Source organism: Thamnophis sirtalis, unplaced genomic scaffold, assembly GCF_051295495.1.
Source record: "Thamnophis sirtalis isolate CommonGarterSnake01/CBP01778 unplaced genomic scaffold, rThaSir2_p1.2 scaffold_10, whole genome shotgun sequence".
NCBI lineage: Eukaryota > Metazoa > Chordata > Lepidosauria > Squamata > Natricidae > Thamnophis > Thamnophis sirtalis.
In genome coordinates this window covers 27641170-27647169 of record NW_028261390.1, presented here as the reverse complement: position 1 = coordinate 27647169, position 6000 = coordinate 27641170, and the positions used below count along the sequence as shown (strand labels likewise).

General features: G+C 42.5%; 1 protein-coding gene across 1 annotated transcript in view; it reads left to right on the top strand.

The window, feature by feature from the left end:
- Window positions 1–4084: 4084 nt before the first annotated feature.
- Window positions 4085–6000, top strand: part of EDNRA (endothelin receptor type A) — a 41799-nt gene continuing 39883 nt past the window's right edge. The window contains exon 1 of the mRNA XM_087724332.1: window positions 4085–4266. The gene's annotated coding sequence lies outside the window, so the exon portion shown is untranslated. The remainder of the gene's footprint in view (window positions 4267–6000) is intronic.

Here is a 6000-nt window from a genome sequence, read left to right as displayed (position 1 = left end):
TGAAGAATAAGATTTGGCTGCCGTTTTTTTTTTTTCCTGGCTGAAATGGTTTGATTACAGCCATGATTAAATTCCTAAGGGTAAGTCCAGAATAATTTTTCTGTGGTTTGTGTCTCATTTCTGCAATAGGACAAAATAACAATAGCGGCTCCAACAAAATATTTTCTTTCAAAACTGCCAGACTCAATTAGCCAAAGAACAAAGCTAAGGAATCTCAACTCTGTGGTGCCCCATGAATATGTTTAATCCAATACGTGAAGAGTAGTGAGCCGCCCTTCCCAAGACAACTGTGATGACCTTGCTAAAGTAGCTTATAACAATGCAGTCCACAGCAGCACTGGATTTGCATGGTTCCGAGTGGAAAGGGATCAAGACTTTGTAGCCATTCCAGAATGGCCACAATTCACACACAGCCCAGAACACTTCCCTGACAGACTGGGTCGCTCAACTACAAAGCACTTGTCTTATGGTTTGCAAAGCCCTGGAGGAGGCACGTGAAACAAGAAACAAGCTGACAAAAATGCCCTTAAGCCAAAGGACTTTAACACTGGAAATAAAGTCTATTTGTCCACCAAATACCTTCAGTCCAAATAACACTTGAACCTAAGTACATTGGAGCTTTTGCCATAATTAGAATCATCAATCCCTTAACAGTACAATTACTGTAGACTTGCCCAAAAATCTCAAAACACATTTACCCAGTTTTCCATTGTAGCTGGTTAAAGTTGGCAATTACTTCATCCTTGAGCCCTGCAATTAAACCACTTCCAACCCCTATCTCAATTGAAGGAGAGCAATAGTTTGAGGTCAAAAAATGAGGTCATAAAATGACCTCATTATATGGCAGGATGCTAGCGACTTAGACTTACATGCCACTTCATAGTGCTTTACAGCCCTCTTTAAGTGGTTTTACAATGTTAACATATTGTCCCAAACAATCCTCATTTTTACCGACCTCAGAAGGATGGAAGGCTGAGCCAACCGTTGAGTTGCTCAGAATCAAACTCCTGGAGTGAGCAGTGAGTTAAATGGCAGGACTACGTTCTAAACACCGCACCACCATGGATTTTATTATATTTAATCCAACACGCTTAGAGTAGTGAGCCACTCTACCTATCCTCCCTTCTCTTAGTCAAGGGTAAAGAGGCAGGCTGTATGTTTAAGGAATGGATATTTACTGTAGGAAAACTTCATGAACATTCATACATTTACCAAATGGAGACTTCCAGGTTAGACATAAATAATCATATGTGGAGATTCACTACAAAAAACTAACAATCATACTGTAAACCCGAAGTCTTATTTCTTTTCTTATGTTATCAACACGATTATCTGAATTGACTAGAGATTAAGCAGCTGTGGCCCAATTCTGAGCTGCTACAAAGCTTCATATGAATGTGATATAAATGTTTCTGGAGGAGTTGAAGCTAGAAGATAAAAGATAGCATTGCAGCAATGGTGGGATACGTCTGGTATGCCCTGGTACAGGTGTACCGGTGCCTGCTGGGAGCACCAGGTACCATTCCAGTATGGTGCTCCAGAGGGCCCACCAGCCCGCCTGCGCTCCTTACCTGTATTTGAGCTGTTCAGGGCTTCCGTGCATACGCACGGAGCGTACGGCACCTGCGTGATGCTCCACTGAGCAACTGGAGCAACGCAGCGACATTGCAGAGCGTTGTGGGAGGTAAGTACGCATGTGGTAGACACCCGGCCCCATTGCACCATACCAGTTGCAACAGGATCCAGAACCACCACTGCATTGCAGTCATCATAATTTGATCTTATACACAGATACAGTAAACTTTTCCTGTTGTTCTTTTGATATGGTTAGCTGGCATTGTGCAAAATGATCTTTTACCTAGTGACTCATAAAAGAAAACACATTTTCTTGGTGGAAAATAAGGAGGGTTCAAATTTTATCATGAAAAGGGGGAATGTGTTTATTCTTTATAATTTAATTCATTAGTTACATAACCTGACCAAGCCGACTAGTAGGACCATTAATTTTCCACAATATACATCTGTACATGTACATGTCTTTTAGTGATGGATTAAGTAAGAACGCTGCATTATTATAAGAGACTTGAATGTGTTTTTCCAGATGTTTTCACTTAAGGCAGCAGAATAGCCGATATAAAACAATCCATCAAAATATATATATGTTCAGAGCTATGATTATTGAAACTGTGCCACATTAAACAGCTTTAATGAAACCAGCACTGCAACAGAATAAGCCTACAGATTTTAACCTATAATACTTTGCTTGAGAATAAACTTTACTGACTTCATGGAGATTTAATTTCAAGTAAATATGAACTCAGCTACAATGGTAGATGAGATTACCATTGGAAAACGGGAAAGATACATTATTGTGGAGGGGGGGAATCTATCTCTGCATTATGGTACTGACTTGATGGCACATAAATAAAGAGAAAATCAAGTTATAACACAGGTAAAGGATAATTTTGTACAGAGGTTAACCATCCTTTTAAATAATGTTCAACAATAACTTTATAATATTTTTAAAAGTTTCACAAAGGGACTGAGACTTGAATTTGTGGCCCCTGCCCACTTTTAATTCTTGTTCATGGTGACTCATACTCACGTCATGTTTGAGTACTGTAATGTGATATTCATGGGACGACTTTGGAAGCTGAAACTGGTCCAGAATGCAGCACCACACAGTTTTGGCTGCTTCTCATTATGTTCATGTAACACCATTTTTTCATGACCCATCCCAATCCCCACAAGGCTTCTAATTGTAATTCAAGGTGCCAGTTATGACCTATACAGTCTCCATGGCATAGGGCAGGGGTGTCAAACTCAAGGCCCATGGGCTGAATCGGCCAACGGGGACGTAGATCTGGCCCACGGGGCTACCCTAGAAACAGCAAAGGACCGATCCGTGGTGCCTCTGCCAGCAAAAATGGAGCTCGGGAGGGCTGCATTTTCGCTGGCAGAGGGTTACAGGAGGCTGCCCCGCCCAAAAATGGAGCTTGGGAGGACCTGACATGGCGAGCCCAAGCTCTGTTTTTGTTGGCGAGTGTTGCAGGAAGCTGTCCCAGCCAAAAACAGCTCAGGGGCCCATTTTTGCTGGCAGAGCTTTCAGACCACCACAGGTGCCCCCGACACGAGTGGTGTCAAGCTGGCCATGCCCCCCTGACCATGCCTCCAGTCCCCCCAGGTCAAACCCAACCCTCATGCAGCCCTCAATGAAATCAAGTTTGACACTCCTGGCATAGAGCCAGGCTAACTGCTGGACCACTTTTGTCCTATTGTTTCTTCTCATCTCTCCTGACCTAATAGAGAAGACATCCTCCACATCCCTTCTGTTAAACAATGCCATCTTGTTGAACTTTGAAGAAGCAGCACCAGAGATTCGAGTGAACCGGTAGCGGCGGCTGCAGGAGACTCTGCCCACCCACTCCGACATAATGCACAAGCATTGTGCATGCTTAGAAGGTGATGCGCAAGTGCAGACACAGCACGTGCCCACATTTGTGAACCTGTAGGGAAGGTACGTTCATCCCACCACTGAGCAACATGCTCCCTATGGGACAGTATATCCCTGGAGATTGGGATGGCCCCACTCCTTTCAGCCTTTCTACAAGTGCTGAAGATCTATTTGAAAAACCAAAATCTACAGTGGCTGGCTTTATATATGCAAGAGAAAATGATAATTACTTTGATTACAGCAATGGTTTGATGCCATTGATGATTATGAAGTGAGAACTCACACACAAAAAAAAACCCCCTGTGATTTGCATCTTAATGGCAAACAAAATTAATCATTGCAGTGATATACAATAGCGTGATCCTAGCAATTTGTGACTGGTTGCATCATATAGCCTGGGGTAGCACAAATAATAATAATAATAAAGTTGACCACCGAATAACTGGGTTCACACAGCACATAGGAACAGAATGCGGTCGCTCGATTATAGTTCTGGCAACAACTCGGTTTTCACTGGAATTCCCTCCCCCACCCCCAGCTTCCAAATTTAGAGCGGGGGAGAAGAGGGGGCTGATCCAACCGTTCCCTCCCTCGCTCTCCTTCCAGCAGTGGAGGTGGAGAGTCCCAAAGACAGCCAGACAGCCAGCCAGACGGAGAAGGGAGGATTTCTACGAAGTCTTTTTGGAGGAAACGCCGCCAGAAGCCACTTCCTGCCAACTTGCGGGGCAGCGCGCCTCGAGCCCCGAACTTTCCCCGCGCCGCCTCGGACTCCGCGCGGCAGGAGCGCTTCTCTTTCGGGACCGCGCCAAACGGTGGGTTGTATTGGAGGAAAGCGTGGTTGGAGCCGAGGATTCGGCGCTTTAGTTTCTGCCAGCCCGGGAGAGGCGCGAGGTGGGAAGGAGGGGGAGAAGCAGCTCCTAAAGCGCCGCTGCCGTCTCCGCTTCCCCCCGCTTTTTAAAATTTTGTGGAAAGATAAGTGAAGGAAACAAGCTCTTCTAGTAGCGGCTAAACCGAAGCCTCCGAGCTGAAATGATCTGCTTGGAGTCGGCTTAGCTGCAAAAGAGGCGGCCAGCTCTGACGCCCACCTAAAACCGCCTTCACGACTTGGTTTTGTCTGCACCGTCTACCAAGGACAGTGTAAACAGATTAACAGAGTTGGAAGGGACCTTGCAGGTCATCTAGTCCAACCCCCTTCCCAAGCAGGAGACCCTACATCTGCCTTTACCTAGGATCGAACTCACAACCTCCTGATTGTAATGTTGAACTGAATGAGCCGTTCCCCAATTAGGAGCCCTTCAGGAATATTGTACTACAAATCCCATATGTCAGCCAGCAGAATGGGAGTTGCAATACAGTCTATTCGGAAACCGACCCGGGTTGGACGCGCAGTTAACTTTTAACCTTGAAGTACTGAAGTTCTCGAGCAAAACGATCTCAGTTCCCTACGAATTGGAAGGCTCTATTTTTCGTGAGTTAAATGGGTAGAAGGGCGGAGAGGGGTGCGTGCGTGTGTTTTTCTGTGAAATGAACCATAGTTTTCTTAAAAGTAAAAAAAAGTGATTCTAATGCCTCCTCTTTTCTCTTAGGTATTTATCTAAGCTGGAACAGGATAAAAATTATATGATCTGTGAATGTCTTTGGGTTCAATGAATTTTTGTATAATAATGTGTTTAAAATATTTATTCAGAAAAATGCTATTATGTCAAAATATGTTTGCACGCTGGTTTAAGTTTACAGAAACTTAAAAAGAAATAAATCCATTTCTTTGCCAATTTTTTTAAAAAAATCCCATGTGCCTGGATTAACATCAGTCAGTATTTTAGTTCTAAAGAACAAATCTATTTAATTTGAATGCAACTCAGAAAATCACATACAAATTTAGCTGACATCCAGACTTGCATAAACTAGCAACTACATGATAATGATAACAACTATATTACAGTTGGAATTGTTTAAAGTATAAATAAAATCCATTTGAATTTTGTTTTTGCTCAAGTTCGGTTCTACACTTTTTGAAGTTTGGCCATCCACACACTACTAAAAGGCTAGTTATGAGTATTTACTACTGTCAAAGTGGCACATCTTTGATTTAGCAGTAAATATCATATCATTCAATTTTCAACCATTGTCATTACTGCTACAATACTTCATTAGATTAAATTAATGTTAGATTAGAATAAATTCAATATACTTTTCAGCATATACTTTACATGGGTACAGCTAACATTCAGAAATTAAGTTCCAAGCAGGCACATATAGCTGTACTGTGTATTGTACAAGATAGTCATGTTTTAAAATACATTTATTTCAGGGGGATTTAAGTCAACTAATCTTTATTTAATTTAATTTAGTATCTTTAAGATAGTAATTTTAGTTTTATTAAAGTCAAGACAATTCAGCCAACTTAAAATAAGGCCAATGTGTTGATTAAGAAGTAAGTTCAAGTTTCCTCAGCCATGGAAACTCACTGAAGGACTTTCGTTTAGTCACTCTCTGTCAGCCCTCCTGCCTCACTGGGTCGTTGTGTGGTAAAATTGGAGTATCAA